The sequence below is a fragment of the Drosophila simulans genome, unplaced genomic scaffold (assembly GCF_016746395.2).
Source record: "Drosophila simulans strain w501 unplaced genomic scaffold, Prin_Dsim_3.1 Segkk94_quiver_pilon, whole genome shotgun sequence".
Taxonomy (NCBI): Eukaryota; Metazoa; Arthropoda; class Insecta; order Diptera; family Drosophilidae; genus Drosophila; species Drosophila simulans.
In genome coordinates this window covers 483-27,574 of record NW_025416889.1, presented here as the reverse complement: position 1 = coordinate 27,574, position 27,092 = coordinate 483, and the positions used below count along the sequence as shown (strand labels likewise).

The 27,092-nt window shown below is 38.5% G+C and overlaps 4 non-coding genes and 2 pseudogenes across 4 annotated transcripts; all 6 read right to left on the bottom strand.

The window, feature by feature from the left end:
• Positions 1-103: 103 nt before the first annotated feature.
• LOC120285741 lies at positions 104-7,676 on the bottom strand (annotated as a pseudogene).
• Positions 7,677-8,070: 394 nt separating this feature from the next.
• On the bottom strand, positions 8,071-8,249 carry LOC120285720. Its single transcript, XR_005544940.1, has one exon. It is a non-coding gene; the product is annotated as a 5.8S ribosomal RNA (ribosomal RNA).
• Positions 8,250-8,938: 689 nt separating this feature from the next.
• LOC120285723 lies at positions 8,939-10,933 on the bottom strand. Its single transcript, XR_005544943.1, has one exon. It is a non-coding gene; the product is annotated as a small subunit ribosomal RNA (ribosomal RNA).
• A 3,822-nt stretch (positions 10,934-14,755) lies between these two features.
• On the bottom strand, positions 14,756-22,318 carry LOC120285740 (annotated as a pseudogene).
• Positions 22,319-22,712: 394 nt separating this feature from the next.
• On the bottom strand, positions 22,713-22,891 carry LOC120285709. The gene has a single exon (XR_005544929.1). It is a non-coding gene; the product is annotated as a 5.8S ribosomal RNA (ribosomal RNA).
• A 689-nt stretch (positions 22,892-23,580) lies between these two features.
• On the bottom strand, positions 23,581-25,575 carry LOC120285722. Its single transcript, XR_005544942.1, has one exon. It is a non-coding gene; the product is annotated as a small subunit ribosomal RNA (ribosomal RNA).
• Between the last annotated feature and the right edge of the window lie 1,517 nt (positions 25,576-27,092).

The window sequence follows — 27,092 nt, the reverse complement described above, 5'->3', positions numbered from 1 at the left end:
TCTTTAAAGTCTTTATATCAAAAATTATATGATAGGGACAATATCATATGCGTCACTAAATTGATGACGAGGTGTTTGGCTACAGGAAAAAATCATTTATTTATCGAATCATCAAGCAAAGGATAAGCTTCAGTGGATCGCAGTATGGCAGCTGCTCAACCACTTACAACACCTTGCCTGTTACAAAAGTCGTTTACAATTGATTCTAGGCTTTGTCATTGTATTAAATAATGCTTTTATATGTAACTAGCGCGGCATCAGGTGATCGAAGATCCTCCTAATTTACTATGTTACAAATTACATTGGCATCACATCCATTGTCGTTTATAAAATAAATTATAAACTTTAAATGGTTTAGAAGCCATACAATGCAAATTGCCCCTTATTTATCATTGCAGTCCAGCACGGATACGACCTTAGAGGCGTTCAGGCATAATCCAACGGACGTAGCGTCATACCACTGTTCGCTCGAACAAGTATTGTGCCATTGGTCCGTACCTGCGGTTCCTCTCGTACTACGCAGGAATGCTGTCGCAACAACGTTTTGTCATTAGTAGGGTAAAACTAACCTGTCTCACGACGGTCTAAACCCAGCTCACGTTCCCTTGCATGGGTGAACAATCCAACGCTTGGTGAATTTTGCTTCACAATGATAGGAAGAGCCGACATCGAAGGATCAAAAAGCGACGTCGCTATGAACGCTTGGCCGCCACAAGCCAGTTATCCCTATGGTAACTTTTCTGACACCTCTTGTTAAAAACTCTTTAAACCAAAAGGATCGATAGGCCGAGCTTTTGCTGTCCCTGTGTGTACTGAACACCGAGATCAAGTCAGCATTTGCCCTTTTGCTCTATGTGTGGTTTCTGTCCGCACTGAGCTGGCCTTGGGACACCTCCGTTATTATTTGAGAGATGTACCGCCCCAGTCAAACTCCCTACCTGGCAATGTCCTTGAATTGGATCATACCTGAGTAATTGGAGTTATACCAAATTTTCAAATCAAAAATACATAAATGCATCGTTTTATTAAAGAATTTGTTTGCGATTATATAACAAACTCGTGATACTTTGATCAAGAAGCTTGCATCAAAACCCAATACCATAAGATATAATAAATATATCCGTATAATGGCTAGGAAATGATACACGTTCCATTTAATCAAGTAAGTAAGGAAACAATAAGAGTAGTGGTATTTCATTGACGATACCAAACCGAGGTCTAATATCTCCCACTTATTCTACACCTCTTATGTCTCCTTACACTGCCAGATTAGAGTCAAGCTCAAAAGGGTCTTCTTTCCCCGCTAATTATTCCAAGCCCGTTCCCTTGGCTGTGGTTTCGCTAGATAGTAGATAGGGACAGTAGGAATCTCGTTAATCCATTCATGCGCGTCACTAATTAGATGACGAGGCATTTGGCTATTTTTTTTTTTTTTTTGATCGCGGAGGTATGGAAATCTATCGAAAGATACTAGGGCTGCCAACACTGCGTGTGGTCAGTTTTCCTAGCATGCACGATTCATTGCTCTATCTGAACCGAAGTTCCGCAACGCCTACGTACTAAAACCATCCTCATAGCCATTTATATATAACCATTGTTTTGCGATGTTTATGCCTTTATTGATGTTATGCCAAGACAGCAAGCAAATGTTTTGAACCAAACGTTTTAGCTAAGTCCAATCTCGGGAAAACCCGCTCAGGTACATGAACTGTTTAAAACAACCGAGACTGCCTCTCATAACCTGGACGCTAATGATATGACTATCATATTTGCTGAGGAGACCCTTTGCTATCAATCTTTTAACGGATTGACCACTCCAGATCCCCCTCCAGTTCAGGGTGGCAGAATGGAATTCAATGTCACCTGCGGCTTCGAATCTGCGACGCAATTCAGTTCGTATGTCCGGTCTGTCGTATCTATTGATTTTGCGCTGGTGTGCATCATCCATAGAGTGTCCGTCTGTCACAATTTGTATGTCGATCACATCAATGTGATCTTGTCGTAGTGCCACCAGGTCCGGTTTATTAAGGCCGGATTCGCACTGCAGACTTGGTTCAACAATGACCACGCAGCCTCTCTCCTCAAGTCCCCGCTTGATTCGATTTACTACGCAGTTGTGTCTAGCTACGCGCCTCCCATGCGATCGATAACATTTTTGCATTATGTGGTTTGTTGTTTCGGGAGCGTCACATCCTGCACGACACTGTCGTTCCAATTCGTGCCTTCCCCTTGTAGTACGAGACTTCGTGGGTAGGGCATTTATCCGCAGACGAATACCGTCTATATATTCCTTTCCTGTTAGTAAACGCGTGGGTTGATTAACCCACCCGTGTTGCGGTCCCCAATGGCCCGCTTCACGGAGTCCGCTGCCATCAACTGAGAGGTACAATTTGTTCGCCCAATATTTTTCTATTGCCGGACGCGATAACAATTCATTTTGTTCAGCTAATAATCTATCTCGGGCCCGTTGTTTTTCGGCTTCGAGGAAAGAGCTGGCTACCTCGTTTTGCGTGAGGTGAGGCCATTTAATATTACTCAATCGTCTTAGCCTTAACATTGGAGCTACCCATCTTAGTGATGGAATTCCGAGACCTCCACTTTTTGGGGGTGCATGAATGAATGCTATCGGCATATCCAGCGGAAGATTTAGCCATCTTCGCACATAGTATCTTATTAATTTGTCAGTTTTTCGTAGGACGCCTATCGCCACACTCCCAAGGGCTAACTTGTGATAGAGCTGTGGGATAAGGACAGTCCTAAGGGCGAACATCCTCTGTTGTGGTTTGAGGGGGGCCTTTGTCAATCTTTGTAGCTTTGGACCAATGTCCTCGGCCGGATTGCATCGAACCCTCCCAGTTGCAGTGAAGTTGATGCCTAAGTACTTCCACTCGTCCGTTCGCTTCAATGATGGAATCTCTCTCGAGCCTACGTAGAAGCTCTGTGCCTCTAGCACGGTACACTTCTGTTTCGGCTGGCCCTTAATGCCAACGGTAAAACATTTGTCGGCATTAAGTTTAAGGCCGACGAGAGATAGAAAATCCAACGTTCTGTCCAACAATACTTGAAGTCCCATTCGAGTTTCAGCAAATAGTACCAAATCATCTGCAAACGCGGCCGCGTTAGTAATGGCATTTCCGACTTTGGCACCAATTTCGCTGGGTAGGTTTCTAAGTAACCTGTCCATTACCAAGTTAAATAGAATAGGAGACAAAGGGTCACCCTGCTTCACTCCTCTAGCAGGGACGAATTCCTCTGAACTCCAACCGTCCCCATTGAGACTGGTACCGCCACCCTCGTACGTATTCTGTACGTAGTCAACGAAGCCCTTTGGCGCACCATAAGCACGTAAGGTGTCATATATAGATGCATGCGATAAAGAATCGAATGCCTTGCTTACATCTAAATTAGCTATGTAGCAAGATCTAAAGTGCTTATGGCTATGCCTCAAGACTAAGTCAACTATCGTCGCATTATCGGCACATCCGTCGGTAGGTAAGAAGCCCCGCTGGCGCGGGTCCCAATTGATTGATGAGTTCAACCGGGTTGCCAATATGGCATTTAGCTGTCTTACCAGGACTGAAGGCACCGATATTGGACGAAAGTCTTGCGGTCGCTTCGCCGTCACCGTTTTCGGGATGAAGACGGTTCTGGCCAGTCGGATAGAGTGTGGTAGATTACCGCACCATAGAATTAGGTTCATTATTCGCAACATAATACCTGACGGCACCTCCCTGGCAGATTTTGGAGTTATCCCGTCAGGCCCCGGAGATGAAGATAATGAGATTCTTGACGCCCGAAGGTCATGCTCCGTAATAGCAGACCAAACCCTCTCAAGCGAGTGATCCATTTGTATCACTTCTCCACTGCAAGAGCTTGGGCTAGGCTGAGTCATTACTTCTCTCCAGTAGGGAACCATTACTTCTTGGCTTGGCATTACCGACTCATCAGTTCCATTTAGCAAGGACTTGATGCATCTTCCTTTATGCTTATCCCAGTTACGCTGGACGACAGCATACTGCTGCCTTCTGCTTTCTCTCCTATTCCGAGGTCTCCGAGGAGGTCTCGTCAGCGTGTGTCGTACACCCTGTGCCGGAAAAATTCCCAGGAGATATAGCGATAAGCATTGGAGAGTGGTTTCCTTTCCCTCGAGCTCTGCCCTGTCAATGATCGTTTGTAGCTCTTGGGCTCTCCATTTGGAATGGCATTCTACGGGGCTATACCCACGCAGTGTCCGCAAAATTTCCCTGTTCGACTGTTCGAAGGGAGTGATTGGAGTTGTTTCTGATGTTGTTACTTGGTGGTTTTGCTCACTTCTACTAGGGCGGCGCCTTATGGTTAGATTTGCAACTTCCGGGACGAGAGCAGATTGCCCTCTTATCTGCTCTATTTTCTCCTTATAATCGCCCCTCTGTCTTAGCTTTTTGATGGCTTCGACGCTGCGGTTTGCAAAATACACCGCTAGTTGCTTGTTCATGTGTTTATGTCCATTTGCTGCGAGCTCAACCTCCTTTCTCGCCATCATCCACTTCTCTTCCTCACTCCACCTTGCCTTTATATCGACACGTCGACGTTCTTCATCAAGTTCGTCTGGGTGCCGAGATCGCATGTGAACACCGAGTCCTCTCTTGCTGTTAAAGGACCGGCCACATACTGTGCAGGGAACCCTAGATAGAGTAGCCGCTGCGTTTGGTTCATATTGGTCCTCCGGGAAGATATCCACGGAGGGTCGGGTCGTCATCAGATTGTGTAAAGATATCCGAGGCTCGTTATTTGTGTTCGTAGTTCCAATATGAGTAAATTTCCTCTGGGTAACCAGCCCATCGGAAAAAGTTTTTGCCGCTCAAATTAGCTGCTAAACAAGTTTAGCATTACCGGGGACCACCACGAGGAGGTTTTGAGTCGACTTGAGTAAAGGAGAGACTTGTGAGTTACAGAGTAAAATTCCCCTTCCGCACACCATATGATATGACTTACGAATTACAGAAAAATACTCCCCCTCTGCTCGCAATTACCCCAGATCCCCAAGAGATCCCCTTAAGAGAGTCATAGTTACTCCCGCCGTTGACCCGCGCTTACTTGAATTTCTTCACTTTGACATTCAGAGCACTGGGCAGAAATCACATTGTGTCAACACCCGCTAGGGCCATCACAATGCTTTGTTTTAATTAGACAGTCGGATTCCCCAAGTCCGTGCCAGTTCTGAATTGATTGTTAATTGATAATCGTTATAATTGATAAGAACTAATTGGTTTAACCCAAATAGTATTCTTAAAAATTTTAGCAAGAAAGTTCCACAATTGGCTACGTAACTAAACTATCCGGGGAACAAGTAACTAACATAAATGCTAGAAACTCTATTTACCCAGAACGAGCACATAAACCATGTTATTGTTTCCCAATCAAGCCCGACTATCTCAATCTTCAGAGCCAATCCTTATCCCGAAGTTACGGATCTAATTTGCCGACTTCCCTTACCTACATTATTCTATCGACTAGAGACTCTTCACCTTGGAGACCAGCTGCGGATATTGGTACGGCCTGTTGAGAAGTTTGCGTGTCCCCACCATAAATTTTCAAGGTCCGAGGAGAAAATATCGACACAACAGTATATGTCATGCTCTTCTAGCCCATCTACCATATCTCTCTGCGAAAGACTTCCATGGTAGTACGGCTATAAAACAGAAAAGAAAACTCTTCCGATATCTCTCGACGGCTTCTTTATGGTCGTTCCTGTTGCCAGGATGAGCACGAGGCCCATATTTAATAACAAACGGATACTCAACAGGTTACGGAATTGGAACCGTATTCCCTTTCGTTCAAAATTATTCAAGTGTATTATATTCGCTTTGTTTATATAGTTAGGCATTTTTGTTTTACTTGAAAATTTTCGGCTTTCGCCTTGAACTTAGGACCGACTAACTCGTGATCAACCACTGTTCACACGAAACCCTTCTCCACTTCAGTCCTCCAAGGTCTCATTCGATTATTTGCTACTACCACCAAGATCTGTACCAATGGCAGCTCCATGCAGGCTTACGCCAAACACTTCTACGCATACCATTGTACCTTCCTACTCACTAAAGTTTCAAAATTTATATCACAAGTAATATAAATCATCTACTTTAGCGGTAATGTATAGGTATACAACTTAAGCGCCATCCATTTTAAGGGCTAGTTGCTTCGGCAGGTGAGTTGTTACACACTCCTTAGCGGATTTCGACTTCCATGATCACCGTCCTGCTGTTTTAAGCAACCAACGCCTTTCATGGTATCTGCATGAGTTGTTAATTTGGGCACCGTAACATTACGTTTGGTTCATCCCACAGCGCCAGTTCTGCTTACCAAAAGTGGCCCACTGGGCACATTATATCATAACCTTGAACTTCATATCAAGAAAGTTAAGGTTCTTACCCATTTAAAGTTTGAGAATAGGTTAAGATCGTTTCGACCCTAAGGCCTCTAATCATTCGCTTTACCAGATAAGATTATTTTATATAATATTAAAATGCACCAGCTATCCTGAGGGAAACTTCGGAAGGAACCAGCTACTAGATGGTTCGATTGGTCTTTCGCCCCTATACTCAATTCTGACAATCGATTTGCACGTCAGAACTGTTTCGGTCTTCCATCAGGGTTTCCCCTGACTTCAACCTGATCAAGTATAGTTCACCATCTTTCGGGTCACAGCATATATGCTCAAGGTACGTTCCAGTTAGAGGCATAAATAATATAAATATACATTATACATAACTATATAGAACGCCCCGGGATTGTGTTAATTAGCTATAAATAGCTAAAAAACTAATCCCATTATTAGTGAAGTTAATTACGCTATTAGGTTTACATCCCAATAACTTGCACATATGTTAGACTCCTTGGTCCGTGTTTCAAGACGGGTCCCGAAGGTATCCTGAATCTTTCGCATTGTTAATCATACAAGAGCATATAATAAACACAAAAATCAATGATAATTATGCCATTATATAATTCCGAAAAATTAACGCTCTGTAATAATATAAATCTATCAGCACTTTATCAAATTAATAACATTTATTCTGTGTTAAAATGCAAGCAATTTAATTGGAATAAACTATAAGTTATATTTTATGATAAATTTGGGATATGCTAATAGATTACAATGTCCTTATATGGAAAAAATGCACATTATTCTTAATAATATTATTTAAATATTACAATTTTAATGATGAATTTTCCATAACGGATATTCAGGTTCATCGGGCTTAACCTCTAAGCAGTTTCACGTACTGTTTAACTCTCTATTCAGAGTTCTTTTCAACTTTCCCTCACGGTACTTGTTTACTATCGGTCTCATGGTTATATTTAGTTTTAGATGGAGTTTACCACCCACTTAGTGCTGCACTATCAAGCAACACGACTCTTTGGAAACATCATCTAGTAATCATTAACGTTATACGGGCCTGGCACCCTCTATGGGTAAATGGCCTCATTTAAGAAGGACTTAAATCATTAATTTCTCATACTAGAATATTGACGCTCCATACACTGCATCTCACATTTGCCATATAGACAAAGTGACTTAGTGCTGAACTGTTTTCTTTTCGCTCGCCGCTACTAAGAAAATCCTTGTTAGTTTCTTTTCCTCCCCTAATTAATATGCTTAAATTCAGGGGGTAGTCCCATATGAGTTGAGGTTGTATATATAACTATATTTTGCCATAAATTCTTTATATATAAATGATAAAACAATCAATTAAATTCGTTATAAATAGTTCCAATAGTTCTTGTAAGCAAAGTTATTTTTTATCCATTTAACGAACCAACGAAGAATAATAACATAACCAAGTTTTTTTTTTTTCGAATCATTAATAAGAGACAATTCTAGATGAAAAATATTTCAATTTTTTATGCTAGACATTTCTCAGTATTATTTGATTGAAAAAGAAAATATTTCTCTTCGTTTTTCACATTCAAATGTGAGATAATGTTTTTCATTTCTTTTTTAATATTATGAATAAAATCATTATTTAATCCAATAATATACCATATGCTTATAAAAAATTTATAAACAACTTAATTAGCATAGTCTTACAACCCTCAACCATATGTAGTCCAAGCAGCACTATAAAATTAATTAAAGTACATAACAGCATGGACTGCGATATGCGTTCAAAATGTCGATGTTCATGTGTCCTGCAGTTCACACGATGACGCACAGTTTGCTGCGTTCTTCATCGACCCATGAGCCGAGTGATCCACCGCTTAGAGTTTTATAATTCATTTTTATATAATGTCAATATTGTTTTTATTGAAAGAAATTAAAAATACACCATTTTACTGGCATATATCAATTCCTTCAATAAATTTATTTTTATACCTAAAATAAATGTTGCGAAATGTCTTAGTTTCATATAAGCATTATGTATCATAATAATCTGGTTATGGTTTGCTATTTTGGGTGACACATACTGCAAAATTTATATAAAACATTAACCTGATGGATGACAGGTACAAACATTGTATATTTTAGGTTGTTGCATTAGCCAACGTATGCTCATAACATAGATGAACAATACATATTCGCAACGCGTGTATATTATGGTCCATATACACACAAACTTATTTCGATTACCACATTCAAAATTATTTTAATTTTAATTCGACTTCCACTTTCGAATTTAGTTTAGTTTCTTCGATTTCCATTTTCGAGAATTTGTTTTTATAGGAAACGCCGTTGTTGTAGTAAGTACTGCCACAAATACGCACAACAACATTAATAATGTTAAAGTCTTTTTATGAGGTTGCCAAGCCCCACATATAAATAAAATAAAAGCCATCTACATTTTATTTTCACTTTAACTTTTGATTCCGTAGAATCATTTTGTAATATTTTTATTTTGGTAAATTGTATTTATTTGTATTATAACAAATGTTTATTAACGGTAAGGATATTATACAATAATGATCCTTCCGCAGGTTCACCTACGGAAACCTTGTTACGACTTTTACTTCCTCTAAATAATCAAGTTCGGTCAACTTTTGCGAAACAACCGTAACACGCAAGGCGTCACAGTGATCACGTCCGGAGACCTCACTAAATAATTCAATCGGTAGTAGCGACGGGCGGTGTGTACAAAGGGCAGGGACGTAATCAATGCGAGTTAATGACTCACACTTACTGGGAATTCCAAGTTCATGTGAACAGTTTCAGTTCACAATCCCAAGCATGAAAGTGGTTCAGCGGTTTACCCGGACCTCTCGGTCTAGGAAATACACGTTGATACTTTCATTGTAGCGCGCGTGCAGCCCAGGACATCTAAGGGCATCACAGACCTGTTATTGCTCAATCTCATTATTGCTAGACGCAATTTGTCCATTTAAGAAGCTAGTGTCCTTATAATGGGACAAACCAACAGGTACGGCTCCACTTACATAAACACATTCAAACACAATAAACATTTTACTGCCACCATGAATGAAGGCTACATAAGCTTCAGCACCATAATCCTGAAGATATCTATTTAATATATTTGAGTCTCGTTCGTTATCGGAATTAACCAGACAAATCACTCCACGAACTAAGAACGGCCATGCACCACCACCCATAGATTCGAGAAAGAGCTATCAATCTGTCTTACACACTTATGTTCGGACCTGGTAAGTTTTCCCGTGTTGAGTCAAATTAAGCCGCAGGCTCCACTCCTGGTGGTGCCCTTCCGTCAATTCCTTTAAGTTTCAGCTTTGCAACCATACTTCCCCCGGAGCCCAAAAGCTTTGGTTTCCCGGGAAGCGACTGAGAGAGCCATAAAAGTAGCTACACCCAATTGCTAGCTGGCATCGTTTATGGTTAGAACTAGGGCGGTATCTGATCGCCTTCGAACCTCTAACTTTCGTTCTTGATTAATGAAAACATCTTTGGCAAATGCTTTCGCTTAAGTTAGTCTTACGACGGTCCAAGAATTTCACCTCTCGCGTCGTAATACTAATGCCCCCAAACTGCTTCTATTAATCATTACCTCTTGATCTGAAAACCAATGAAAGCAGAACAGAGGTCTTATTTCATTATCCCATGCACAGAATATTCAGGCATTTGAAGCCTGCTTTAAGCACTCTAATTTGTTCAAAGTAATAGTACCGGCCCACAATAACACTCGTTTAAGAGCACTAGTGCAGGTTTTTAAATAGGAGGAACATATGAAAAAATACAAGTATTTAATCACATATAAGAACTCCACCGGTAATACGCTTACATACATAAAGGTATAGTACTAACCACAATTGTAAGTTGTACTACCCGTATGAAGCACAAGTTCAACTACGAACGTTTTAACCGCAACAACTTTAATATACGCTATTGGAGCTGGAATTACCGCGGCTGCTGGCACCAGACTTGCCCTCCAATTGGTCCTTGTTAAAGGATTTAAAGTGTACTCATTCCAATTACAGGGCCTCGGATATGAGTCCTGTATTGTTATTTTTCGTCACTACCTCCCCGAGCTGGGAGTGGGTAATTTACGCGCCTGCTGCCTTCCTTAGATGTGGTAGCCGTTTCTCAGGCTCCCTCTCCGGAATCGAACCCTGATTCCCCGTTACCCGTTGCAACCATGGTAGTCCTAGATACTACCATCAAAAGTTGATAGGGCAGACATTTGAAAGATCTGTCGTCGGTACAAGACCATACGATCTGCATGTTATCTAGAGTTCAACCAATATAACGATCTTGCGATCGCTTGGTTTTAGCCTAATAAAAGCACATGTCCCATAAGGTTCATGTTTTAATTGCATGTATTAGCTCTAGAATTACCACAGTTATCCAAGTAACTGTTAACGATCTAAGGAACCATAACTGATATAATGAGCCTTTTGCGGTTTCACTTTTAATTCGTGTGTACTTAGACATGCATGGCTTAATCTTTGAGACAAGCATATAACTACTGGCAGGATCAACCAGAATAATGTTTTTCCTTCATATTCCATTCATATTTTTTGAATCGAAATAAGCAATATAATAGATATATGGATTTTTCACTTTATATAATTCCATGATTTTTATTATATTGAATAAAATTCAATATTTCGCCTTTGGGTAAAATTTTAAATATATATTTATAAGTAAAATATCCATTCGATTACGGCCATTTTTATATAGCATTCGTAATCCATAATTTCATTTTTAATTTATACTTGTTTTACCAATATAACAAGAATTTCATATAATTATTGTAATATATATGTTTCTATAATTATATCTTTTTATATATACATATTTCATTATAAAATATCATTTTATTTCCAACATACATAATTATTGTATCCACACATGTACAATTTTTGTTTAACCAATATAAATATTAAGTTAAATCATTTGCATTTTGAAGATAAATTTAAAATTTATCTCTTTTCATATATCTCTCTGGTAATATATAACATAAAACCAAGCGCATATGATAATATTTCCACATTTAATATATAATTTTATATTTCTTTCATAAGAATCCATATTTGTATTATACCGTAACGATATAATAATCCAACTATACGGCAGGTAATAAATAAATATTTGCCTGCCTCCAAAAATTAACGATAATATATGGAAACGATTTGTTATTCTATATATAATAGAAACTTGACTTTTGTTTCAACGATATTATCTAAAAAGCGTATATTCCTATTATCCGCGGAGCCAAGTCCCGTGTTCTATAGAACTGAGAAACAAATTTGTACGGATAATAATATACTTTATTGTATGTAACCAATATAAACATAATCCGAAATAAATATTTCGAATAATGCGGGAGGTCGGCAACCACTGCCTACCTATAGTAGTTTTTGAACCCGCTGTCGTCAAAGCGGGTATTTTCAATTCCGTTTGCCACCCAACATACGGGCTATTCTCTTATATATTAAGAGATTATATGAACATTTCATTTTTTTTTCCATTATTCATATATAATATGATTATTTTTTTCTTTATACATATAATACATATTAATTTTCATATGTTTATTATTTAATTTACTCATATTATTGCCAAAATCATATGAATACATAAGTTTTGAACAATATGAGAGGTCGGCAACCACTGCCTACCTATAGTAGTTTTTGAACCCTCTGTCGTAATTCCGGTCGTTTACACTACTATACCCTCTCCCTATAATGGCTTTTCTCTATAATACTAAGAGAATGTGGGAATATTTCAGCATTTTTTTCCTTATACATATAATAATTAATCATTTTCATATGTATATTATTTAATTTACTCATATAATTCCCAAAATCATATGAATTCATAAGTTTTGAACAATATGAGAGGTCGGCAACCACTGCCTACCTATAGTAGTTTTTGAACCCTCTGTCGTAATTCCGGTCGTTTACACTACTATACCCTCTCACTATAATGGCTTTTCTCTATAATACTGAGAGAATGTGGGAATATTTCAGCATTTTTTCCCTTATACATATAATAATTAATCATTTTCATATGTATATTATTTAATTTACTCATATAATTCCCAAAATCATATGAATACATAAGTTTTGAACAATATGAGAGGTCGGCAACCACTGCCTACCTATAGTAGTTTTTGAACCCTCTGTCGTAATTCCGGTCGTTTACACTACTATACCCTCTCACTATAATGGCTTTTCTCTATAATACTGAGAGAATGTGGGAATATTTCAGCATTTTTTCCCTTATACATATAATAATTAATCATTTTCATATGTATATTATTTAATTTACTCATATAATTGCCAAAATCATATGAATACATAAGTTTTGAACAATATGAGAGGTCGGCAACCACTGCCTACCTATAGTAGTTTTTGAACCCTCTGTCGTAATTCCGGTCGTTTACACTACTATACCCTCTCACTATAATGGCTTTTCTCTATAATACTGAGAGAATGTGGGAATATTTCAGCATTTTTTCCCTTATACATATAATAATTAATCATTTTCATATGTATATTATTTAATTTACTCATTTAATTGCCAAAATCATATGAATACATAAGTTTTGAACAATATGAGAGGTCGGCAACGGTCTTTCCTCTATAATACTAAGATAATATGGGAATATTTCAGCATTTTTTCCCTTATACATATAATAATTAATCATTTTCATAAGTATATTATTTAATTTACTCGTATATAATTGCCAAAATCCTATGAACACATAAGAGAATACAATATGAGAGGTCGGCGCAACCATAATATAGTAGTTGATGACGAGGTGTTTGGCAACTTGATACAATTCTTTAAAGTCTTTATATCAAAAATTATATGATAGGGACAATATCATATGCGTCACTAAATTGATGACGAGGTGTTTGGCAACTTGACACAATTCATTAAAAGTTTTTATATTAATTATATGATAGGGACAATATCATATGCGTCACTAAATTGATGACGAGGTGTTTGGCAACTTGACACAATTCATTAAAATTCTTTATATTAATTATATGATAGGGACAATATCATATGCGTCACTAAATTGATGACGAGGTGTTTGGCAACTTGACACAATTCATTAAAGTCTTTATATTAATTATATGATAGGGACAATATCATATGCGTCACTAAATTGATGACGAGGTGTTTGGCAACTTGACACAATTCATTAAAGTCTTTATATTAATTATATGATATGGACAATATCATATGCGTCACTAAATTGATGACGAGGTGTTTGGCAACTTGATACAATTCTTTAAAGTCTTTATATCAAAAATTATATGATAGGGACAATATCATATGCGTCACTAAATTGATGACGAGGTGTTTGGCAACTTGACACAATTCATTAAAGTCTTTATATTAATTATATGATATGGACAATATCATATGCGTCACTAAATTGATGACGAGGTGTTTTTTTTTTTTTTTTTTTTATGGACATATCATATGTCACTAATTATGAATGTTTGCAACTTGACACAATTCATTAAAGTCTTTATATTAATTATATGATATGGACAATATCATATGCGTCACTAAATTGATGACGAGGTGTTTGGCAACTTGACACAATTCATTAAAGTCTTTATATTAATTATATGATAGGGACAATATCATATGCGTCACTAAATTGATGACGAGGTGTTTGGCAACTTGACACAATTCATTAAAGTCTTTATATTAATTATATGATATGGACAATATCATATGCGTCACTAAATTGATGACGAGGTGTTTGGCAACTTGATACAATTCTTTAAAGTCTTTATATCAAAAATTATATGATAGGGACAATATCATATGCGTCACTAAATTGATGACGAGGTGTTTGGCAACTTGACACAATTCATTAAAGTCTTTATATTAATTATATGATATGGACAATATCATATGCGTCACTAAATTGATGACGAGGTGTTTGGCAACTTGATACAATTCTTTAAAGTCTTTATATCAAAAATTATATGATAGGGACAATATCATATGCGTCACTAAATTGATGACGAGGTGTTTGGCAACTTGACACAATTCATTAAAATTCTTTATATTAATTATATGATAGGGACAATATCATATGCGTCACTAAATTGATGACGAGGTGTTTGGCAACTTGACACAATTCATTAAAGTCTTTATATTAATTATATGATAGGGACAATATCATATGCGTCACTAAATTGATGACGAGGTGTTTGGCAACTTGATACAATTCTTTAAAGTCTTTATATCAAAAATTATATGATAGGGACAATATCATATGCGTCACTAAATTGATGACGAGGTGTTTGGCTACAGGAAAAAATCATTTATTTATCGAATCATCAAGCAAAGGATAAGCTTCAGTGGATCGCAGTATGGCAGCTGCTCAACCACTTACAACACCTTGCCTGTTACAAAAGTCGTTTACAATTGATTCTAGGCTTTGTCATTGTATTAAATAATGCTTTTATATGTAACTAGCGCGGCATCAGGTGATCGAAGATCCTCCTAATTTACTATGTTACAAATTACATTGGCATCACATCCATTGTCGTTTATAAAATAAATTATAAACTTTAAATGGTTTAGAAGCCATACAATGCAAATTGCCCCTTATTTATCATTGCAGTCCAGCACGGATACGACCTTAGAGGCGTTCAGGCATAATCCAACGGACGTAGCGTCATACCACTGTTCGCTCGAACAAGTATTGTGCCATTGGTCCGTACCTGCGGTTCCTCTCGTACTACGCAGGAATGCTGTCGCAACAACGTTTTGTCATTAGTAGGGTAAAACTAACCTGTCTCACGACGGTCTAAACCCAGCTCACGTTCCCTTGCATGGGTGAACAATCCAACGCTTGGTGAATTTTGCTTCACAATGATAGGAAGAGCCGACATCGAAGGATCAAAAAGCGACGTCGCTATGAACGCTTGGCCGCCACAAGCCAGTTATCCCTATGGTAACTTTTCTGACACCTCTTGTTAAAAACTCTTTAAACCAAAAGGATCGATAGGCCGAGCTTTTGCTGTCCCTGTGTGTACTGAACACCGAGATCAAGTCAGCATTTGCCCTTTTGCTCTATGTGTGGTTTCTGTCCGCACTGAGCTGGCCTTGGGACACCTCCGTTATTATTTGAGAGATGTACCGCCCCAGTCAAACTCCCTACCTGGCAATGTCCTTGAATTGGATCATACCTGAGTAATTGGAGTTATACCAAATTTTCAAATCAAAAATACATAAATGCATCGTTTTATTAAAGAATTTGTTTGCGATTATATAACAAACTCGTGATACTTTGATCAAGAAGCTTGCATCAAAACCCAATACCATAAGATATAATAAATATATCCGTATAATGGCTAGGAAATGATACACGTTCCATTTAATCAAGTAAGTAAGGAAACAATAAGAGTAGTGGTATTTCATTGACGATACCAAACCGAGGTCTAATATCTCCCACTTATTCTACACCTCTTATGTCTCCTTACACTGCCAGATTAGAGTCAAGCTCAAAAGGGTCTTCTTTCCCCGCTAATTATTCCAAGCCCGTTCCCTTGGCTGTGGTTTCGCTAGATAGTAGATAGGGACAGTAGGAATCTCGTTAATCCATTCATGCGCGTCACTAATTAGATGACGAGGCATTTGGCTATTTTTTTTTTTTTTTTTGATCGCGGAGGTATGGAAATCTATCGAAAGATACTAGGGCTGCCAACACTGCGTGTGGTCAGTTTTCCTAGCATGCACGATTCATTGCTCTATCTGAACCGAAGTTCCGCAACGCCTACGTACTAAAACCATCCTCATAGCCATTTATATATAACCATTGTTTTGCGATGTTTATGCCTTTATTGATGTTATGCCAAGACAGCAAGCAAATGTTTTGAACCAAACGTTTTAGCTAAGTCCAATCTCGGGAAAACCCGCTCAGGTACATGAACTGTTTAAAACAACCGAGACTGCCTCTCATAACCTGGACGCTAATGATATGACTATCATATTTGCTGAGGAGACCCTTTGCTATCAATCTTTTAACGGATTGACCACTCCAGATCCCCCTCCAGTTCAGGGTGGCAGAATGGAATTCAATGTCACCTGCGGCTTCGAATCTGCGACGCAATTCAGTTCGTATGTCCGGTCTGTCGTATCTATTGATTTTGCGCTGGTGTGCATCATCCATAGAGTGTCCGTCTGTCACAATTTGTATGTCGATCACATCAATGTGATCTTGTCGTAGTGCCACCAGGTCCGGTTTATTAAGGCCGGATTCGCACTGCAGACTTGGTTCAACAATGACCACGCAGCCTCTCTCCTCAAGTCCCCGCTTGATTCGATTTACTACGCAGTTGTGTCTAGCTACGCGCCTCCCATGCGATCGATAACATTTTTGCATTATGTGGTTTGTTGTTTCGGGAGCGTCACATCCTGCACGACACTGTCGTTCCAATTCGTGCCTTCCCCTTGTAGTACGAGACTTCGTGGGTAGGGCATTTATCCGCAGACGAATACCGTCTATATATTCCTTTCCTGTTAGTAAACGCGTGGGTTGATTAACCCACCCGTGTTGCGGTCCCCAATGGCCCGCTTCACGGAGTCCGCTGCCATCAACTGAGAGGTACAATTTGTTCGCCCAATATTTTTCTATTGCCGGACGCGATAACAATTCATTTTGTTCAGCTAATAATCTATCTCGGGCCCGTTGTTTTTCGGCTTCGAGGAAAGAGCTGGCTACCTCGTTTTGCGTGAGGTGAGGCCATTTAATATTACTCAATCGTCTTAGCCTTAACATTGGAGCTACCCATCTTAGTGATGGAATTCCGAGACCTCCACTTTTTGGGGGTGCATGAATGAATGCTATCGGCATATCCAGCGGAAGATTTAGCCATCTTCGCACATAGTATCTTATTAATTTGTCAGTTTTTCGTAGGACGCCTATCGCCACACTCCCAAGGGCTAACTTGTGATAGAGCTGTGGGATAAGGACAGTCCTAAGGGCGAACATCCTCTGTTGTGGTTTGAGGGGGGCCTTTGTCAATCTTTGTAGCTTTGGACCAATGTCCTCGGCCGGATTGCATCGAACCCTCCCAGTTGCAGTGAAGTTGATGCCTAAGTACTTCCACTCGTCCGTTCGCTTCAATGATGGAATCTCTCTCGAGCCTACGTAGAAGCTCTGTGCCTCTAGCACGGTACACTTCTGTTTCGGCTGGCCCTTAATGCCAACGGTAAAACATTTGTCGGCATTAAGTTTAAGGCCGACGAGAGATAGAAAATCCAACGTTCTGTCCAACAATACTTGAAGTCCCATTCGAGTTTCAGCAAATAGTACCAAATCATCTGCAAACGCGGCCGCGTTAGTAATGGCATTTCCGACTTTGGCACCAATTTCGCTGGGTAGGTTTCTAAGTAACCTGTCCATTACCAAGTTAAATAGAATAGGAGACAAAGGGTCACCCTGCTTCACTCCTCTAGCAGGGACGAATTCCTCTGAACTCCAACCGTCCCCATTGAGACTGGTACCGCCACCCTCGTACGTATTCTGTACGTAGTCAACGAAGCCCTTTGGCGCACCATAAGCACGTAAGGTGTCATATATAGATGCATGCGATAAAGAATCGAATGCCTTGCTTACATCTAAATTAGCTATGTAGCAAGATCTAAAGTGCTTATGGCTATGCCTCAAGACTAAGTCAACTATCGTCGCATTATCGGCACATCCGTCGGTAGGTAAGAAGCCCCGCTGGCGCGGGTCCCAATTGATTGATGAGTTCAACCGGGTTGCCAATATGGCATTTAGCTGTCTTACCAGGACTGAAGGCACCGATATTGGACGAAAGTCTTGCGGTCGCTTCGCCGTCACCGTTTTCGGGATGAAGACGGTTCTGGCCAGTCGGATAGAGTGTGGTAGATTACCGCACCATAGAATTAGGTTCATTATTCGCAACATAATACCTGACGGCACCTCCCTGGCAGATTTTGGAGTTATCCCGTCAGGCCCCGGAGATGAAGATAATGAGATTCTTGACGCCCGAAGGTCATGCTCCGTAATAGCAGACCAAACCCTCTCAAGCGAGTGATCCATTTGTATCACTTCTCCACTGCAAGAGCTTGGGCTAGGCTGAGTCATTACTTCTCTCCAGTAGGGAACCATTACTTCTTGGCTTGGCATTACCGACTCATCAGTTCCATTTAGCAAGGACTTGATGCATCTTCCTTTATGCTTATCCCAGTTACGCTGGACGACAGCATACTGCTGCCTTCTGCTTTCTCTCCTATTCCGAGGTCTCCGAGGAGGTCTCGTCAGCGTGTGTCGTACACCCTGTGCCGGAAAAATTCCCAGGAGATATAGCGATAAGCATTGGAGAGTGGTTTCCTTTCCCTCGAGCTCTGCCCTGTCAATGATCGTTTGTAGCTCTTGGGCTCTCCATTTGGAATGGCATTCTACGGGGCTATACCCACGCAGTGTCCGCAAAATTTCCCTGTTCGACTGTTCGAAGGGAGTGATTGGAGTTGTTTCTGATGTTGTTACTTGGTGGTTTTGCTCACTTCTACTAGGGCGGCGCCTTATGGTTAGATTTGCAACTTCCGGGACGAGAGCAGATTGCCCTCTTATCTGCTCTATTTTCTCCTTATAATCGCCCCTCTGTCTTAGCTTTTTGATGGCTTCGACGCTGCGGTTTGCAAAATACACCGCTAGTTGCTTGTTCATGTGTTTATGTCCATTTGCTGTGAGCTCAACCTCCTTTCTCGCCATCATCCACTTCTCTTCCTCACTCCACCTTGCCTTTATATCGACACGTCGACGTTCTTCATCAAGTTCGTCTGGGTGCCGAGATCGCATGTGAACACCGAGTCCTCTCTTGCTGTTAAAGGACCGGCCACATACTGTGCAGGGAACCCTAGATAGAGTAGCCGCTGCGTTTGGTTCATATTGGTCCTCCGGGAAGATATCCACGGAGGGTCGGGTCGTCATCAGATTGTGTAAAGATATCCGAGGCTCGTTATTTGTGTTCGTAGTTCCAATATGAGTAAATTTCCTCTGGGTAACCAGCCCATCGGAAAAAGTTTTTGCCGCTCAAATTAGCTGCTAAACAAGTTTAGCATTACCGGGGACCACCACGAGGAGGTTTTGAGTCGACTTGAGTAAAGGAGAGACTTGTGAGTTACAGAGTAAAATTCCCCTTCCGCACACCATATGATATGACTTACGAATTACAGAAAAATACTCCCCCTCTGCTCGCAATTACCCCAGATCCCCTTAAGAGAGTCATAGTTACTCCCGCCGTTGACCCGCGCTTACTTGAATTTCTTCACTTTGACATTCAGAGCACTGGGCAGAAATCACATTGTGTCAACACCCGCTAGGGCCATCACAATGCTTTGTTTTAATTAGACAGTCGGATTCCCCAAGTCCGTGCCAGTTCTGAATTGATTGTTAATTGATAATCGTTATAATTGATAAGAACTAATTGGTTTAACCCAAATAGTATTCTTAAAAATTTTAGCAAGAAAGTTCCACAATTGGCTACGTAACTAAACTATCCGGGGAACAAGTAACTAACATAAATGCTAGAAACTCTATTTACCCAGAACGAGCACATAAACCATGTTATTGTTTCCCAATCAAGCCCGACTATCTCAATCTTCAGAGCCAATCCTTATCCCGAAGTTACGGATCTAATTTGCCGACTTCCCTTACCTACATTATTCTATCGACTAGAGACTCTTCACCTTGGAGACCAGCTGCGGATATTGGTACGGCCTGTTGAGAAGTTTGCGTGTCCCCACCATAAATTTTCAAGGTCCGAGGAGAAAATATCGACACAACAGTATATGTCATGCTCTTCTAGCCCATCTACCATATCTCTCTGCGAAAGACTTCCATGGTAGTACGGCTATAAAACAGAAAAGAAAACTCTTCCGATATCTCTCGACGGCTTCTTTATGGTCGTTCCTGTTGCCAGGATGAGCACGAGGCCCATATTTAATAACAAACGGATACTCAACAGGTTACGGAATTGGAACCGTATTCCCTTTCGTTCAAAATTATTCAAGTGTATTATATTCGCTTTGTTTATATAGTTAGGCATTTTTGTTTTACTTGAAAATTTTCGGCTTTCGCCTTGAACTTAGGACCGACTAACTCGTGATCAACCACTGTTCACACGAAACCCTTCTCCACTTCAGTCCTCCAAGGTCTCATTCGATTATTTGCTACTACCACCAAGATCTGTACCAATGGCAGCTCCATGCAGGCTTACGCCAAACACTTCTACGCATACCATTGTACCTTCCTACTCACTAAAGTTTCAAAATTTATATCACAAGTAATATAAATCATCTACTTTAGCGGTAATGTATAGGTATACAACTTAAGCGCCATCCATTTTAAGGGCTAGTTGCTTCGGCAGGTGAGTTGTTACACACTCCTTAGCGGATTTCGACTTCCATGATCACCGTCCTGCTGTTTTAAGCAACCAACGCCTTTCATGGTATCTGCATGAGTTGTTAATTTGGGCACCGTAACATTACGTTTGGTTCATCCCACAGCGCCAGTTCTGCTTACCAAAAGTGGCCCACTGGGCACATTATATCATAACCTTGAACTTCATATCAAGAAAGTTAAGGTTCTTACCCATTTAAAGTTTGAGAATAGGTTAAGATCGTTTCGACCCTAAGGCCTCTAATCATTCGCTTTACCAGATAAGATTATTTTATATAATATTAAAATGCACCAGCTATCCTGAGGGAAACTTCGGAAGGAACCAGCTACTAGATGGTTCGATTGGTCTTTCGCCCCTATACTCAATTCTGACAATCGATTTGCACGTCAGAACTGTTTCGGTCTTCCATCAGGGTTTCCCCTGACTTCAACCTGATCAAGTATAGTTCACCATCTTTCGGGTCACAGCATATATGCTCAAGGTACGTTCCAGTTAGAGGCATAAATAATATAAATATACATTATACATAACTATATAGAACGCCCCGGGATTGTGTTAATTAGCTATAAATAGCTAAAAAACTAATCCCATTATTAGTCAAGTTAATTACGCTATTAGGTTTACATCCCAATAACTTGCACATATGTTAGACTCCTTGGTCCGTGTTTCAAGACGGGTCCCGAAGGTATCCTGAATCTTTCGCATTGTTAATCATACAAGAGCATATAATAAACACAAAAATCAATGATAATTATGCCATTATATAATTCCGAAAAATTAACGCTCTGTAATAATATAAATCTATCAGCACTTTATCAAATTAATAACATTTATTCTGTGTTAAAATGCAAGCAATTTAATTGGAATAAACTATAAGTTATATTTTATGATAAATTTGGGATATGCTAATAGATTACAATGTCCTTATATGGAAAAAATGCACATTATTCTTAATAATATTATTTAAATATTACAATTTTAATGATGAATTTTCCATAACGGATATTCAGGTTCATCGGGCTTAACCTCTAAGCAGTTTCACGTACTGTTTAACTCTCTATTCAGAGTTCTTTTCAACTTTCCCTCACGGTACTTGTTTACTATCGGTCTCATGGTTATATTTAGTTTTAGATGGAGTTTACCACCCACTTAGTGCTGCACTATCAAGCAACACGACTCTTTGGAAACATCATCTAGTAATCATTAACGTTATACGGGCCTGGCACCCTCTATGGGTAAATGGCCTCATTTAAGAAGGACTTAAATCATTAATTTCTCATACTAGAATATTGACGCTCCATACACTGCATCTCACATTTGCCATATAGACAAAGTGACTTAGTGCTGAACTGTTTTCTTTTCGCTCGCCGCTACTAAGAAAATCCTTGTTAGTTTCTTTTCCTCCCCTAATTAATATGCTTAAATTCAGGGGGTAGTCCCATATGAGTTGAGGTTGTATATATAACTATATTTTGCCATAAATTCTTTATATATAAATGATAAAACAATCAATTAAATTCGTTATAAATAGTTCCAATAGTTCTTGTAAGCAAAGTTATTTTTTATCCATTTAACGAACCAACGAAGAATAATAACATAACCAAGTTTTTTTTTTTTCGAATCATTAATAAGAGACAATTCTAGATGAAAAATATTTCAATTTTTTATGCTAGACATTTCTCAGTATTATTTGATTGAAAAAGAAAATATTTCTCTTCGTTTTTCACATTCAAATGTGAGATAATGTTTTTCATTTCTTTTTTAATATTATGAATAAAATCATTATTTAATCCAATAATATACCATATGCTTATAAAAAATTTATAAACAACTTAATTAGCATAGTCTTACAACCCTCAACCATATGTAGTCCAAGCAGCACTATAAAATTAATTAAAGTACATAACAGCATGGACTGCGATATGCGTTCAAAATGTCGATGTTCATGTGTCCTGCAGTTCACACGATGACGCACAGTTTGCTGCGTTCTTCATCGACCCATGAGCCGAGTGATCCACCGCTTAGAGTTTTATAATTCATTTTTATATAATGTCAATATTGTTTTTATTGAAAGAAATTAAAAATACACCATTTTACTGGCATATATCAATTCCTTCAATAAATTTATTTTTATACCTAAAATAAATGTTGCGAAATGTCTTAGTTTCATATAAGCATTATGTATCATAATAATCTGGTTATGGTTTGCTATTTTGGGTGACACATACTGCAAAATTTATATAAAACATTAACCTGATGGATGACAGGTACAAACATTGTATATTTTAGGTTGTTGCATTAGCCAACGTATGCTCATAACATAGATGAACAATACATATTCGCAACGCGTGTATATTATGGTCCATATACACACAAACTTATTTCGATTACCACATTCAAAATTATTTTAATTTTAATTCGACTTCCACTTTCGAATTTAGTTTAGTTTCTTCGATTTCCATTTTCGAGAATTTGTTTTTATAGGAAACGCCGTTGTTGTAGTAAGTACTGCCACAAATACGCACAACAACATTAATAATGTTAAAGTCTTTTTATGAGGTTGCCAAGCCCCACATATAAATAAAATAAAAGCCATCTACATTTTATTTTCACTTTAACTTTTGATTCCGTAGAATCATTTTGTAATATTTTTATTTTGGTAAATTGTATTTATTTGTATTATAACAAATGTTTATTAACGGTAAGGATATTATACAATAATGATCCTTCCGCAGGTTCACCTACGGAAACCTTGTTACGACTTTTACTTCCTCTAAATAATCAAGTTCGGTCAACTTTTGCGAAACAACCGTAACACGCAAGGCGTCACAGTGATCACGTCCGGAGACCTCACTAAATAATTCAATCGGTAGTAGCGACGGGCGGTGTGTACAAAGGGCAGGGACGTAATCAATGCGAGTTAATGACTCACACTTACTGGGAATTCCAAGTTCATGTGAACAGTTTCAGTTCACAATCCCAAGCATGAAAGTGGTTCAGCGGTTTACCCGGACCTCTCGGTCTAGGAAATACACGTTGATACTTTCATTGTAGCGCGCGTGCAGCCCAGGACATCTAAGGGCATCACAGACCTGTTATTGCTCAATCTCATTATTGCTAGACGCAATTTGTCCATTTAAGAAGCTAGTGTCCTTATAATGGGACAAACCAACAGGTACGGCTCCACTTACATAAACACATTCAAACACAATAAACATTTTACTGCCACCATGAATGAAGGCTACATAAGCTTCAGCACCATAATCCTGAAGATATCTATTTAATATATTTGAGTCTCGTTCGTTATCGGAATTAACCAGACAAATCACTCCACGAACTAAGAACGGCCATGCACCACCACCCATAGATTCGAGAAAGAGCTATCAATCTGTCTTACACACTTATGTTCGGACCTGGTAAGTTTTCCCGTGTTGAGTCAAATTAAGCCGCAGGCTCCACTCCTGGTGGTGCCCTTCCGTCAATTCCTTTAAGTTTCAGCTTTGCAACCATACTTCCCCCGGAGCCCAAAAGCTTTGGTTTCCCGGGAAGCGACTGAGAGAGCCATAAAAGTAGCTACACCCAATTGCTAGCTGGCATCGTTTATGGTTAGAACTAGGGCGGTATCTGATCGCCTTCGAACCTCTAACTTTCGTTCTTGATTAATGAAAACATCTTTGGCAAATGCTTTCGCTTAAGTTAGTCTTACGACGGTCCAAGAATTTCACCTCTCGCGTCGTAATACTAATGCCCCCAAACTGCTTCTATTAATCATTACCTCTTGATCTGAAAACCAATGAAAGCAGAACAGAGGTCTTATTTCATTATCCCATGCACAGAATATTCAGGCATTTGAAGCCTGCTTTAAGCACTCTAATTTGTTCAAAGTAATAGTACCGGCCCACAATAACACTCGTTTAAGAGCACTAGTGCAGGTTTTTAAATAGGAGGAACATATGAAAAAATACAAGTATTTAATCACATATAAGAACTCCACCGGTAATACGCTTACATACATAAAGGTATAGTACTAACCACAATTGTAAGTTGTACTACCCGTATGAAGCACAAGTTCAACTACGAACGTTTTAACCGCAACAACTTTAATATACGCTATTGGAGCTGGAATTACCGCGGCTGCTGGCACCAGACTTGCCCTCCAATTGGTCCTTGTTAAAGGATTTAAAGTGTACTCATTCCAATTACAGGGCCTCGGATATGAGTCCTGTATTGTTATTTTTCGTCACTACCTCCCCGAGCTGGGAGTGGGTAATTTACGCGCCTGCTGCCTTCCTTAGATGTGGTAGCCGTTTCTCAGGCTCCCTCTCCGGAATCGAACCCTGATTCCCCGTTACCCGTTGCAACCATGGTAGTCCTAGATACTACCATCAAAAGTTGATAGGGCAGACATTTGAAAGATCTGTCGTCGGTACAAGACCATACGATCTGCATGTTATCTAGAGTTCAACCAATATAACGATCTTGCGATCGCTTGGTTTTAGCCTAATAAAAGCACATGTCCCATAAGGTTCATGTTTTAATTGCATGTATTAGCTCTAGAATTACCACAGTTATCCAAGTAACTGTTAACGATCTAAGGAACCATAACTGATATAATGAGCCTTTTGCGGTTTCACTTTTAATTCGTGTGTACTTAGACATGCATGGCTTAATCTTTGAGACAAGCATATAACTACTGGCAGGATCAACCAGAATAATGTTTTTCCTTCATATTCCATTCATATTTTTTGAATCGAAATAAGCAATATAATAGATATATGGATTTTTCACTTTATATAATTCCATGATTTTTATTATATTGAATAAAATTCAATATTTCGCCTTTGGGTAAAATTTTAAATATATATTTATAAGTAAAATATCCATTCGATTACGGCCATTTTTATATAGCATTCGTAATCCATAATTTCATTTTTAATTTATACTTGTTTTACCAATATAACAAGAATTTCATATAATTATTGTAATATATATGTTTCTATAATTATATCTTTTTATATATACATATTTCATTATAAAATATCATTTTATTTCCAACATACATAATTATTGTATCCACACATGTACAATTTTTGTTTAACCAATATAAATATTAAGTTAAATCATTTGCATTTTGAAGATAAATTTAAAATTTATCTCTTTTCATATATCTCTCTGGTAATATATAACATAAAACCAAGCGCATATGATAATATTTCCACATTTAATATATAATTTTATATTTCTTTCATAAGAATCCATATTTGTATTATACCGTAACGATATAATAATCCAACTATACGGCAGGTAATAAATAAATATTTGCCTGCCTCCAAAAATTAACGATAATATATGGAAACGATTTGTTATTCTATATATAATAGAAACTTGACTTTTGTTTCAACGATATTATCTAAAAAGCGTATATTCCTATTATCCGCGGAGCCAAGTCCCGTGTTCTATAGAACTGAGAAACAAATTTGTACGGATAATAATATACTTTATTGTATGTAACCAATATAAACATAATCCGAAATAAATATTTCGAATAATGCGGGAGGTCGGCAACCACTGCCTACCTATAGTAGTTTTTGAACCCGCTGTCGTCAAAGCGGGTATTTTCAATTCCGTTTGCCACCCAACATACGGGCTATTCTCTTATATATTAAGAGATTATATGAACATTTCATTTTTTTTTCCATTATTCATATATAATATGATTATTTTTTTCTTTATACATATAATACATATTAATTTTCATATGTTTATTATTTAATTTACTCATATTATTGCCAAAATCATATGAATACATAAGTTTTGAACAATATGAGAGGTCGGCAACCACTGCCTACCTATAGTAGTTTTTTGAACCTCTGTCGTAATTCCGGTCGTTTACACTACTATACCCCTCCCTATAATGGCTTTTCTCTATAATACTAAGAGAATGTGGGAATATTTCAGCATTTTTTTCCTTATACATATAATAATTAATCATTTTCATATGTATAATTTAATTTACTCATATAATTCCCAAAATCATATGAATTCATAAGTTTTGAACAATATGAGAGGTCGGCAACCACTGCCTACCTATAGTAGTTTTTGAACCCTCTGTCGTAATTCCGGTCGTTTACACTACTATACCTCTCACTATAATGGCTTTTCTCTATAATACTGAGAGAATGTGGGAATATTTCAGCATTTTTTCCTTATACATATAATAATTAATCATT